Source organism: Rousettus aegyptiacus, unplaced genomic scaffold (assembly GCF_014176215.1).
Source record: "Rousettus aegyptiacus isolate mRouAeg1 unplaced genomic scaffold, mRouAeg1.p scaffold_m13_p_2, whole genome shotgun sequence".
Taxonomy (NCBI): domain Eukaryota; kingdom Metazoa; phylum Chordata; class Mammalia; order Chiroptera; family Pteropodidae; genus Rousettus; species Rousettus aegyptiacus.
Genome location: NW_023416295.1, coordinates 164009787 through 164023977, shown reverse-complemented (window position 1 = coordinate 164023977; position 14191 = coordinate 164009787). Strand labels below are relative to the sequence as shown.

Here is a 14191-nt window from a genome sequence, read left to right as displayed (position 1 = left end):
AATAATAATATTCACTCGGCAGTGGCTGTGTGCCAGTCATTCACGTGAAAAGCTAAGAGAATGGCATCCCCACGTTGTGAAGGAGAAAAATAAGGCCCAGAGAGGTTCCGTCACCTGCCTAAAGTCACGGAGCTGACAGACGGTGGCGCGCAGATGCGGAACCCGCCTGTGCTCTGACCCGCGGCATCCTCCCAATTCTTGAGCACGGAAGCTACAAAAGATGTCACGCTGAATACTGAGTCTATTAAGTAAAGTAAACGTGGTTTACAATGTACCCCCTGCAACCAGATGGCCCGGGTTCAAATTCTAGCTCTGCCCCTTACTAGCTGTGTGACCTTGGGCAAGTCATTTGGCTTCCACGTGCCTCAGCTCCCTTGTCTGTACAATGGGAATAAAAATAGACCCTATCTCAAGGGTCATTGTGAAGATTGCATGAGTTAACATAAATAAATGCCTAGCACCTTGCTTGGTACCCAAGAAGCAACCAGGAAGGAGCAGCTCTAATTATTATGGTATAAACAGGTGCTGCAGGGTTCTGACTGGTGTGTCTGGAAGGAGGCGGATGGAAGCAGGAGGCAGAGAGAAGGGCCAGGGTCATGGCCCCAGCCAGGGCTGCTCCTCATCTCTAGATAAACAAGGTACACGCTGTTCAGGGTCAATCGTGTGCCCTCTCTCCCCAAAATTCGTATGTTGGAATCCTAACTCCTAGAATCTCACAATATGATCATATTTGGAGATAGAATCTTATATTAGAGAGGTGATCAAGTCAGGATGAGGTCATGTGGGTCAGCCCTAATCCAATGTGGCTGGTGTCCACATAAGGAGGGGAAATCCGGACGCAGACTGCTAGGTAGGGAGGAAGCCATGCGGACATGTAGATCATTGACAAGCCAAAAAGAGAAGCCTGGAAGCGCTTCTGCCCTCTCAGCCCTCAGAAGGACCCAACGCTGCCCACACCTTGATCTTGGCCTTCCGGCCTCCGGAACTGAGACAAGGATACATTTTTTTGTCGTCAAAGCCGCCCGCTTTGTGGGACTTTGTTACGGCGGCTATAGGAAACGAATACACGCAGAGACGCCCATCTTCCTTATCCCCTTGACCCAGACGTGCTGCAGATGGGGACGCTGCATAAGGGCCTGTGGGTCAGCGCCTGGCCCTGGCCGCCGAGGCGTGCCTGTAAAAATCTCAGCCTCCCGGGCCTGCTTGCTCCGGCAGGTTTGGCACAGTGGAAAACTACCCGGGAAGGTGGGCTGCGTCCCTGAACACTGCTCACTCTGTTTCCCCTCTACCTTCCAAATCCCCCTCTGTCAACCGAGAGGGAAATAAAGCGTGTCTTTATTTGGGCCCAGGTTCCCTTGGACACCACCTCCGGCCTGAGCCAAGACAGACACAGTGGCTCATTGAGCAAGGTTCTCCCTCTGCCTGTTCCCCACACACTACCCCGGAGCCCTGAGACCCCCGAAAACACATGGACGTCCATCCCGGTCCTGAGCAGCAGCCGAGGGGGCAGGAGGCAGAAGCCGCTCAGGTCGCCCGTGCCACGACGACCTGTTTATTCGAACGCATGGGGGCACTTGGAACTTTACGTTTTCTTTTCCTTCCCAAATCCCAGCAATTTGAAACAATTATTGCTAATTTTCCAAGCTGTGAAATGTGACGTGCGTTCTTTCTCACACGCTGCTCACAGACGGAACGCGGGAGGGGGCTGGAGCTGCGAATGATTCGGAGGGGTTTTTCTCGGCTGCCTCAGAAGAAAGAAGGTGTCGTGATTCCCAGATCGATACTCTCCGTTCCTGAAAACTGCTGCGTGGGAGGCGGGTTCCTGAAAGGCATCGCGCTCTCCCCCACCAACGGCTTCTCCTTGCTCATCCATCACGCCTTTCGCCCAGGAGAATGAGCGCAAGGCAGCGAGTCTCGCATTGCAAAATTCAGACTGCTGACGACAACGGAAAATGTGGACAAACCAATGGTCATTGGGGGCAAAGGATGGGAAGACTTTAAAGTGTATGCTGTCCGTTTCTCTCCCAGAGATGAGAGAGACCTGTGGGTGCCTCCGTGAACAGGGACCACGATGGCCCTGGATCGTTACGTCACTGGGAAAACAAACTGGTGTGGTAGCAGGGCCCTGAGGGACAGCCCGGCCGGAGACCCAGTGCTGAGGTGGGCTCCCCGAGCTTTATAGGCTCTGTGGCCTTAAGTAACTCAGCTTCTGTGGGCCACACCTGCTTCCCATCTCCATCAATTAAAAAAAAAAAAAGATGAAATTCGATTAGGCAATGTCTAAAAGGCTTTCCCAGCATGTCGAAGAATCCCATATATCAGAAACATTGAAACTTCCCTACTGTGAAGCACAGGCAGGGACTTGGGCCAGGTCACCTCTGTAGTCTCAGTACCTACCAGGGGTCAATACAAGCTGTTTAGACAGAAAGATAGCAAATAAGGACTTGACCTTCCTTTCTCCGCCATTGTCTCCCCGTCCATCCCAATGACCGCCCCGTTCTTGCGAAGATGGTTTGTGGTGAGTTTCATTCTCTACCTCGCTGGCAACATTCCAATGACCATGAACGAAGCTAGAGGTAGCCACTTGTTAGACTACTTGTAGTGAGCCCGGGGCTGAAGGATGTCATGGGGTTCTAATTCCACAGAGGCCAGTGAAGGGTGGCCATGTGCAGCTTGCATTCCACCGAAATACCACACCAGAGGGGCTGCAAGGTGGCGGAGGCAGATTTGAACAGTTACTGTGGCTGCGTCAGGGGGCACCAGTCTTTACTCTGTGAAGACAGACCCTGGACTTCAGTCCCAGGCTGACCACTTCTGTCTCAGTGCTGGGGACCCTCAAGTATGACTTGGACAAGGGACAGGAGGTGAATGGAGAGATGAGAAAAGTTGGGTGGAAGTAATTGAAAGGGATAGAATTAGATTTCAAATTCAAGTCTACGGCCATGCCACCCTGGACATGCCCAATCTCGTCAGCTCAGAAGCTAAGCAGGGTCGGCCCTCATTAGTACTTGGATGGGAGACCACCTAGGAAGACAAGGTGCTGTAGGCAGGAAAAACAAACAAACAAACAAAAAATTTCAAGAGAATTAGCACTATGGCAACAGTGCTAATTACCTAACCAATATCTAGTCTTCCCTCTGTTTTTGACCAAAAAGAGCCTGGTTTTATTGGGAGTGATATTAAATTTCCTGATCTCCCTAATGATGGCCGCCTGATATAGTTCTGCCCTATGAATCATGACCAGAAATCTCCTGGGGTTTGTTCAAAGAGCTTTGCTTTCTAGCTCTCGGCACTGCCGCTGTAGTCATGCATCCCTTCCTTTCTGCAGCCTGGAAGTCAGACGAGATGGATGGAGCTGCAGCAGCTTCATTGCAACCACAAGGGGAAAATCAGGAAAAATCACAGAGACTCTAGTTCTGCCTTTTCAAGGTACTGACCCAACAAGAACAACTCTCATTCCATACTCATCATAATAAGAGAGCGAAAAACCTCTTAATTGATGGAAGGCCCTATATAAGAGTGTCTGTAACTTGCATCTGAATGGGCCCACCCTGATTTAACTCATTTAGCAATTCCCCCACCGCACTCTGGAACTTTCTAACCCACTCGGGCTTCTTGGGTTCAAGACCATTACATTCCCACGCTTCTTTTTACCCAACTCTCTTATCTATACTTCATGGGAAATCAGTTCTCTCTTAGGCTGCCTCTCCAGTATATTCTGTCTGAGCAACAAAGAGGGAAGGCCAGGCAGCCTGACGCTTGCCGGAGGCCCCTGCCTCCCACACGCCTTCCCCAGATAGTGGAGGGCCCCCGCTCCCCATATGTACATCGTGGATGAGTCACAAATAAGAAGATAGTTGTCCATCCTCTCCCGCCTCGGGCTTGGCCCTTTATCCTCCAGCCTGGGGTCCCTGGGCAAAAGCTTGAAAGATCTTCAGGGGGAGCGAGAAGAGAAAAGGAATCCGTCCCTCACTGTCCTGCTGAGGTTGGAGGGGCAGAGCTGCCTCCACACTGGTGTCTCTTAAATCAGTCAGAGAGGAATGAAAAGAAACGCTCTGAAGTGGAAAACACCTGCCTGCAGCTCCAGCTCGAAGGTCAGGGGGCATTTGCACCGTCCAGTTGGAAGCCGGCTCGGAGCTCTGTAAAGCTGCTCGCCCTTCCACCACCAAAAGCCGGGGCATGCAGATGCCTTCCCCAGCCACTCCGCGAAGCCCTACTGTGTCTACCAACTGCCACTGGGCACGGATGCAGCCCCCTCCCACAATTTCCGAGCATATCCCAGAATTTTATGGAGCTAAGGCAGAGAGAGAGAAAGACCCAAAACACATATTCCACTGGCCGAAGGATGAGAAAGATCAGAGTGAACGGCATGTTCCTTATTTGCCAGGCACTGTGCCAAAAAAAAAACGCTTCCCATATATTTCATTTAGCCCTTACAGCGCAGACACTATCATCTCCATTTGGAAGATGGAGAGGCTGGCGATCTGATGATGAGGTCCACACTCTGGGGGAAGCTGGCAGTGGAGATGAATAGAAAGTAGGAATGAGGGTGGGGGCGGGGCTGCATGGTTTTCTTGGTTCCCTAGCACCCATCCGGAAGTGACCCTGAGTCACTCGGCTTCAGCAACGGGCAGGGGTTGTCTGGAACTGACCGCCCTGCTCCTAGTGAATGGACTGGCCAAAGTCCTCAGGGCTGAGGTTTCGGGGTAGGGGGTCCACAGGGGTATAAACCCCATAGGAATAGTGAAGGAAGCTTTCCTGCCGGGTGGACCCCTCCTCCGTGCTCTCGCTCTGTGCAGGGCGCCGCCCCCAAGGGAGATCCGGGGACCCGGAAAGCTGCTCCCCCAGCCAGGAGCACCCTGTGAGTCTTCCACACGTTTCCACCGAGTCTGTGGGCATCTCTCTGTTGATCTCATCGCCATGCTCTTTCGAGCACCAAGCTGCTTTTCTCCCACTCTGGCCCTAAAGCCTTTATAGAAAATTCCACAGGGAAGAGCTAATGGAAGAGTCCGTGGGTTCCACCGAGTGCTGGGATAAGCCTGGAGGATTCCGAAAGCTGGGAGTTATTTGTCCCCAACTCCAGTGACTGCAGGTAGCCAGGAACCTCCCTCTCTCCACTTATATCTCTGGCCACAGTCTTCAAAAAGCTTCCCCCACGAAGTCAAGTCCTGGTCTTCTAGATCTCCTTTGCATCCCCAGCACCTAGGTGCTCAATAAATACTTGTGAATTGAACTTCATCGACCTGGTGCCCCTTACCTTTTCATATGAAGTCAGCAAAAGGCCACATAGGGTACTCAGCACACAGGACCCTCCTGGCCTCGCACATTCTCCTGGCCCCATTACATTCTGCCACCTGGGAAACTACCTGCCCATCCAAGACTGGTTCTGGCCTGGGGCAGAGCGGTAGGGTGGGGGCCTTAACTGCCCTGAGCGCAGCACCTTGGCCCTCTGAAGATGCAACGGACCCTGAAATGTAAACACAGCACCCTCCTGAGGTTTTCTGCTGGTCCCTGCAGCTCTCTTTGGGAAAAGGGTTGGGGACAAGGGTCTGGGTGTCATTCATCAAGTCTATGCAGGGGAACTGCCCAGGAAGCTTTTTCGGGACACTCCTCGATGCTTGGGCCTGACTCCACAGTATAACTATGCATCTACCTACTGCTTAGGGATTATAGGCCCAGAGGCAAAGTGCCCAGGTTCGCATCCTGCCTCCGTCACTACCCGCTTCATGATCTTCATCATGTCACTTCATCTCTCTGAGTCTCTGATTCCTCGCCGGAGGTAATGGGAGTGCCTACTTTTTAGGCTTGTTGATATGATTAAATGAGATTATGTAAAATGATGACACAAATACAGACCCCAGACCATGGCCTGGCACATGGTAGGGACTCGATAAACACTCATGCACATTTTGGCATATGAGAAGGGGTGCTGGGGTGGTAGCTGACAGGGTCCCTCTCATGTACTGGGTGCTTAGTAAATATTTAAAAGGGTAAACGCAGGTGGAAGCAATCTAAATGTCCATCAGTGGATGAATGAATAAAGAAAATGTGGTATATACATATAATGGAATATTATTCTGCCCTAAAAAGGAAAGAAATCCTGTCACATGCTACAACATGGATGAACCTTGAGGATATTATGCTAAGTGAAAGAAGCCAGTCACCAAAAGATAAATACTGTATGATTCCACTCATAGGAGGTATCTGAGTAGTCAAACTCATAGAAACAGGAAGTAGAATAGAGGTTGCCAGGGGCGGAGCGGAGGGGGATGTGGGGAGCTGTCGTTCAGTGAGCAAGTTTCCACTGTGCAAGAGGAAAAAGTTCTGGAGATCTGCTGCACGGCAATGTGAATATACGTAAGACCAGGGGTCCCCAAACCCCAGGGCATGGACCGGTACTGGTCCTTGGCCTGTCAGGAACCGGGCTGCACAGCGGGAGGTAAGCGGCTGCGGCCAAGCGGGCGAAGCTCCATCTGTATTTGCAGCCGCTCCCCAGCGCCAGCATCCCGGCCTCAGCCCCACCTCGGATCATCAGGCATTAGATTCTCATAGGGGCGCCGGTCCCTGGTGCCGCAAAGGTTGGGGACCGCTGTGTAAGACTACAAACTGTACACTTAGAGATGGCTAAGATGGTAAATTATGCCAGGTTTTTTTTTTTTTTTAATCACAATTCTACAAAAAACATTAAACACGTCCCTAGACAGAACGGGTGGTCATTAGGCCCAGGACAGAGCGGGTGGCCCAGGGCATGAGCAGGGAGCACAGGCGGAGCAGGGCCATAGCCCCCGGCCCTTTGGATCTGCTTCCGGAGGGGAACGCAGCTCAGGATCAGAACCAACAAGATTCATCAATTCACAGCCTCACTGCAACCCAGGAGCCGTGTGGGGGCTTCCAAGGCGGGAGGGTGACTCTCCCAGACAGGGATTGTAAATGACGGCTTCAGTCGTGAGCCTTAAGAATTTAACAGTTTCCCCACCAAAACCTGGCGAGTTAACAATAAAAAAAAACCACGGCAGTTGTAAAATATTATCTTAATTAACCCAAATGAGCTGTTTCCAGAGGCAACCTGGCAAGGTACACACCAGTGATCACTAGTTGGCTAGTTGAAACTCTTTCCCACTGTAGACACACTGCACCCCCTCACTGTCCCCTGCCCTCCTCCTGTCCCCTCCAGTCCTCTCGTAGCCCCCTAGGATGTCACCACAGTGTCAGCTGCTGCCCCAGGGTCTGACAGGCATGGCTCCCCTGTGGGCTGCTTTCCTTTGCATAATTAGATCAATTATCCTGCTGCTGACAATTACTGTCATTGCTCAGTGCCATTTTTAGTTTATTTGGCGGTTATTCTTCTCTCAATCAAACTGCAAATCTGAGTGTAAATGACTGTTACGACACACTAAAAGATCTCTGCCTTTTTCGTGAATCTCTAAGAGTTGGGTGGGCAGGAAGGATGAGACCCGACATGGACTGGGTACAGTCATGCATCCTTTACGCCCCACAGCCCAGCTAAGTGGGTACACATACCTACTCCACAGATAATGAAACTGAGCCTCAGGAACACTACCTTCCTTGTCTAATGTCACCTAATCAGTAAATCCAGGACTCAGTGGTCGCATGCAGGGTGAGTGAGAATGGGGTGGGAGGAGGGGAGGGTGAAATGTTAACTTTCTGTTAGGTAAAGGGGGAGTGGGGATACCCCAAGGAAACATCTATTGAGAGCTTCTGCAAGTAAAATCCATGCATAAGAAAAGAAAATAAGATGTATACCTGAAACTAATACAATATTGTATGTCGAATATAATTGAAAAAATTTTTTAAATTATTTTTAAAAAGAAAACAGGTCAGGTTTACAAGAGTTAGCACTGGGAAAGGTCAACAGCAATAGAAATAATGTTACTTTTTAAATTAAGAGCAAAGAACAACACAAGATTCAGGGGAAGAAACAAAAGACTTGGAATCACGGGTTCTGGTTTTGTTTCGTTAAAAACTCCTAGAATGACCTTGGTAAGTTCTCTGAAGGGCACAAAGAAGCAGTGACCAAGAAGGGGCCATGGCTGGGAACCTCACATAGGACTGGCCAGGGAGAGGCTGGGCTGAGGGAGGCGGGGTCCGGGCTTCTCGCATTCCACCCCAAACTGGAGCCATTCTCTTTAATCCGAAGTTCCAAGTTCGTATTTTGTTTAAAGTGTTTTCCTTCTCAAAAACACTAGAGGTGTATAATGATGGACGCGCAGTGTCTCGACCGAGTAGGTGTTCAATCAATGCTAGTTCAATTATACGCATCCCAACATCCTCCATTTCAAAATGAACGAACCAGGGCATCACATTCTTGGCTCATAATAATTTTTTTTCAGTTCAAACGCACAGATTATTTTCACATGAACAGATGCCAAATTGGAAATCAGAGCTCTTACATCCAGTATTAATTTCTTTAATGCAAATAAGCAATGAGCACAAAGCTTTAGATAAATTTATAAATTAATTTGATGGTGTTCAATTAGATGGCTTTGAACCAGGAGAGGAACTGGTAACTGAGCCACCAGACAGAACATTCTAAAAAAACCCAGGTATAAAAGGCCATCTTAGCTACTTGGAAATGGGGCAAAAATTCAGGAATAACGATAATAATTACTAATAGTAAGCTCTTCATAAGTGCTAAACCATTTTACTTTCGTAACAACCTCATGAGGTGAGACTATTGTTATCCATGACTCACTCAAGATCACAGAGCACGGGATGCAAAAACCCTGGCCGGCCGTCTGGCTCCCGAGTCCCCATTTTTAACCACCCTCACACAGGCTAAGCTCTTGGCTACGCTGCCCGAAAGAGTGCAAGACCCTGGCCCAAGTTCACCAAGCACTACTGGTGCCTTCCACATTTTAGGCTTAAATCAAATTTAATTTCAAATTCCAGTCCATGCGGAATTGTTCCATGAACTGGCGAAGCCTCAAATGCGAACCTGGTCCCCTCTTTTCGCCCTTGGAGGCTTTGTGGATGCATGGACCACACACCTCCACCAGCGTCTCCTCCCCTGAAGCCCGCCTACCCTCGCCCTGTTTCTGCATCTCCAAAGTGAATAAGCAGAGTATCGGGATGATCTTTCCACAAGCCCCTGCACAGAGTTGGCTTCCAGCTAGTGAGACTGACTTGGCCATCGTCCTAGGACCCTAGTGTTGACTACGCATTTCAATCACGGCACCAAGAGTTTGACGTATAAATAGAAGATTCTCTACCCAGAAGAGAAACTCAAATTTCCCAAACCCACCAGGGGCTGGCTGCTGTTCTAAGAGACCTTGACTGGAAGTCTTCTCAATGGCTCCGGCCCCTCCTCCACCTAGGTGACCTCCCCAGCACAGTCATCAAGGCCACTCCTCCCCTATGGGAAGAACCTGAAGGACATATATGACAACAAACAGGAAAGTTTCTTTCTTTTCCTTTTTCTTTTTCTTTCTTTTTTTTTTTTTTTTTTTACCGTATATTCAGCACTCAAGATGAAGTGGGTCACTTTCGTCACTGCAAAATGCTGAGTGCAAAGTGCGGCCATTACATTGCCATCTCCTCCCCCACACCCAGCCCGCCCATTCCCTCCAATCCTCCTCACACTCGCCCATCTGCAGTAAGGGGAACTTCCTTCTAGAGCTAAGTAACTGACAGAGTGCCTAGTGGGTGCCCAGGGCTGCCGGGACACCGTTTTCAGAGGATGCCAGCATGCCCCATCCATCAGCAGCAGCCTCTGCACAATAATTTACTCGAATCTCAAAGGTGACCTCTCGCCAGCTCACCATGCCGAGTGCTGCGTTCCTCATTCCATTATTCCAAAAGGGATCTTTTTTTCCTCCTTCTTGTCTACTTCGTATGCGCTGGCACAAAACCCGTAATTTGCCAACACACAATACTCTAACTCCTGGGCAACTGTCCAGATGAGTTGGTGTGTTAAAGATTTTATCCTTTTAAAAAATTGCTCCCTTGTAAAAGACACCATCGAAGGCTTCATGCAGAAATCACATCAGTCCACTCCCTTAGGTTAGCCTAGACTGCTTCGAGAGGAAAACACTCGGAGTTTAGAATGAAATAGATTTGCGTTCACTCTTAGCTCTGCTACTAATTTTGTAACCTCAGGCAGGATCTTGAGCCTTTCCGAACCATTTTTCCTTGCCTGAAAAAGGCTCGTAATAACATGTGCCTAGCAGATTGGCTATAAAGATTGGAAATAGTACGTGTAAAATGCCCCATAATGTAATACATTGCCCTGTACATGGAAAATACTTAACACATTATAGCTCAACTGCTGTTAGGATTATTATTAATAATAAAATTACCCCACATCTACACCATGGCAGGGGTTAGTTACCTCTGTTTTCATACATTGTTCTGTGCCCTAATGATGTTCCAAAAATATTAACTGACAACGTGTTGGTTATTCTCTGTTCCCTCTTCTTTCCATCCTCCCATCCATTCTCTATGGGTCTCTCTTTCCCAGGAGGCTGACCCCATCCACAGACCACACCCACCAGGCTCCATGCCTGGCTATTGGTTGACCTCTTTTCAGTTTGGCCAATAAGAGGAAACCAGCAGAAGGGGAGAGAGAGAAGGAAGGAAAGAGAAAGAGAAAGAGAGACAGAGAGAAGAGTAGACAGAGGAGATAGATTAGGGTACATCCTCCCTGCTTCCCCTGCAGTCCTAAGCCGTAGGGTGACAATGGCTTGACTCTTGCCAGTCTTAGGTGCCCCAAATCTTGTTGGTTTCCTTGTCTTCGCTCAGATCTCTGTAAGTGGTTTCTTCATTAGAGTCTCTGAGTTGAACTCTGTTTGCTACCAGACCCTGCTAACTCACAGAATTACTATGGCAATCCCTTCAGGGGCTCCTGATGATGCTGCCTAAGGGGAAAGGTCCCAAGGGGGCCCAGAAGTGGGTGTGGCCCCAAATGATTTTGTTCCTAGGTTGGAACTTTGAATCCCTGGCTGGACTCAGTGGAACCAGATACAGACCAGGCACCTGTGCACATCAGATGCCTAAGGCTCCCAGGAATGTACATAATAGCAAAACAGTGGAAACAATACAGATGCCTGGTTAAATAAGTGGGGGTTAAGGAAAGAGTCAGCCTCCATAGCGGCTCCAAATGGTCCTCCTTCCTGATATCCACGTCCTCCCACACTAAATAGGGATGGCTTGAGTGACAAAGAGAATACCACCCAAGTGACAGCGTGTGATCTCTGAGGCTAGGTCATAGAAAAGACACAGCTTCTGCCTGGCTTTCTCCCTCGCTGGGACCATTCACTCACTCCGGGGAACCCAGCCACTGTGGATGTCTTGAGTTTGTCCATGCTCAAGAAGGCCAGTGGGAGAGCCACGTGGAAAGTGGCCACTTCCAGCTACGTGCATTAACCACCTTGGATGGAACTAGGTCCCCCAGTTCTGGTCCAGCCTACAGAAGAATGTGGCCCAAGTCAACACCTGACTGCAACCCATGCCAGAGGCCTCAAACCAAAACTGCCCAAGTAAGCTACTCTCAAACTCCTGACCCACGGAAATTGTGAGAAATAATGATTAGTGTGGTTTTAAGCCACTAAATTTTAGGGCAATTTGTTATATCAATAGATAGCATGTTGAATTATACACTTGAAACTTAATGGATTTTGTTGATCAATGTCACCTCGATAATTTTTAACAACAAAAAAAGATAACATGGAAATGAAAACACCATACAGTAGGTAAAAATCTTATTTTGAAATATTCAGTAAAGTAAAAAATGTTCAGAATATGTTAAGTGAAAAGAACAAGATATAAGATGTGATCCCATATTTTAAACAACGTGTATTTCTATATATTCATCAAAAAGGACTGGAAGAATATAAATTTAAATGTTTATGATGATTATCTTTGGGTAGAGGAATTAAAGTCCTTCTAATCTTCTTTAAGTCTTCCTGTGTTTTCCAAAATGATCGCTTTTTATAATCTGGAAAAAATGTACTTTAAAAAAAAATAGCTTTTCTGGTATATTTTAAAAAATGGAAATTTACTTCATACAAAATGAAAATGTTTGGCTTCAGCTCTCAAGAGGACCCTGTCGACTGACATCAGGACAGCGTGAAGAGGTGTCTCCTTTGCAGGTTGCCCTTGACACTACCTGATCTCATTTTGCTTCCTCCTGTAGGTCTAGCCTGGCTGTGGAGTGACAGCTGGCCAGGCCAGCCCACGGTGTCCTTGAGAGAATCAAGGAAGTTGGGAGGCAAAAGGAATCTCTGGGAGGCTCTTCTTGAATACTTCCTGTGATGGGGAGCTCACCACCACGCGAGGCAGCCCATCCATCGGCGGGCAACTCTCATTGTTAGAAACGTCTAGGGGAGAATGAATGGGTGTTCCTCTTACTTATTTAGCAAACAAAGAATGAATGGCTGGTCTGCCAGCTCTATGACAGTAGGCACTTTGCTTTGCTTCTTGATCCTTTGCACCTAATGAACTACCCAACAACTATTTCCTCAAGAAATAGTTGTTAAATACATAAGTGAATGGGTGAGTGGAGAAGTAGTATTCGCCAGGCACTCAAGGCTCTGGGGATTCAGTGTTGAGCGGACACACCCAGCGCTGGCCTTCACTGAGCTCAGAGTTTGGCAGGGGAGATGGGTGTTAAAGAAACCATTAATTACCACCATGATGAGTGCAATGAAGGAGAAATTCAAGGGGCCATGAGACATCTAGAAGGTCAGGGAAAACGTCCCTTAGTAAGTGATAGTTAAGGCAAGGTCTAAAGAAAAAGTAGGAGATGGACAAGAAAAGAGGGAGTCAGGGGGGCAGAGCATCGCGGCCCGAGGACGGCACCGGCGGAAGCTTGGCACAGCGGAGAAGCAGAAGAATGACAGTGGGGAGGAGCCCAGAAGGAAGGGTGGTGAGGGGTGGGTGCAGTGAGCCACCCGGGCCGCTGAGAAGCCTGACACGAAGCAGTGTGAAAGCTTCTCCCCACCACAATCAGGTGAGAAGCGTGCAAGCCGTCACCTGGGCCCCTCCCCCAGGAAGCGGCTGGCACAGCTGGCTGCATTCTGAACAAAAGACTCAGAAAACAGACCGAAGAGGAAACGACAGGAGCAGGGTGCTGGAGAATACAGCCCCCACCATGAAGGCCCAAATAGAAACACAGGACTGCTGACATTGCCACGACAGCCAGCTTGACCACGGCGGGCTGGCAGAGCTGGTGAGGGTGAGGGAGCCCGGAGGTCGATGGCGGCCTGCGGGAAGCCTCGCCAGTTTGTGGGTAGGTAGGTGCTCACCCCTGTAGGATAAAGAACTGTGCTCTATAAACTCATCTGCTTTGCTGCTGTTATTTTTTTCTCATTTGGGATTTGTTTAGCCTTTCATTTCCCAGTTTAATTTCCTTTTAATAAAGCCCTAATCTTGTCTTGGCTCACCTAAGGGGAAAAGGGGATCAGTCCACAGCGAAGCTGGGAGAAGGGTGGAGAGGAGGGTTGAGGGTCCTTGGAGGCCAGGCCCGGTGTGGGGAAAGCACGGCTTTTAGGGACACACCTCTGGACTTCAGGCAGACAGACAGCAAACTCAGGAGGGGCCAAAATAAAGACAACTGAGGTGCCTACGGCCACCTGGGGGTCACGCCTCCCCTAACTCAGGCCCCGCTTCCAACACAAATATCTCTTCCAAAGCAGAAGGGGGAGGCCTGAGCTCCAGAGCTCCAGTCCTGGCCTGGCCCGCTGGCTCTGCACTGGGCAACAGAGCCTTTAACCTCTCTGAGCCTCAGTTTCCTCCACTGTAGGATGAGGATGATAATCACAGTATACGCCTCAGAGGATTCCTGCAAGTACCTGGCACAGAGTGAGCGCGCTCATACCACAGGAACTATTATTATTCATTTAAAAGGCTGATAAGCTCTACTTCAGTGGATCTGTCCTCTGATATTCATGCAGATAAGCCAGGAGCCAGCTCCAGCATCCAGACCAGTCTCCGCAGCAGCTCCTCCCAGCTCTGACCTCAGATTGTCTCCCAGACCCAGGTGCCTATGGGACCTGGCCTCAACCCCACTTCCAAGAAACAGACCTGAGCTGGGGGTCCCAGTGTTCTTTCTCTGGCTACACTGACCAGTCGCGATGCCTCACTGAGACAGAACCCCCATCAAGAGTTTGCAAGCCAAGGTCACGCTGCTTGCTGTAAATGTCAGGGCCAGGACTCAAACCCAGACTCTAAGCCC

At 49.2% G+C, this 14191-nt stretch overlaps 1 protein-coding gene and 1 pseudogene across 3 annotated transcripts in view; one reads left to right on the top strand and one right to left on the bottom strand.

The window, feature by feature from the left end:
• CHST11 (carbohydrate sulfotransferase 11) overlaps positions 1–14191 on the bottom strand; it is a 237034-nt gene that overhangs the window by 78594 nt on the left and 144249 nt on the right. The gene's annotated exons all lie outside the window — the stretch shown is intronic.
• On the top strand, positions 2933–3049 carry LOC118614216 (annotated as a pseudogene).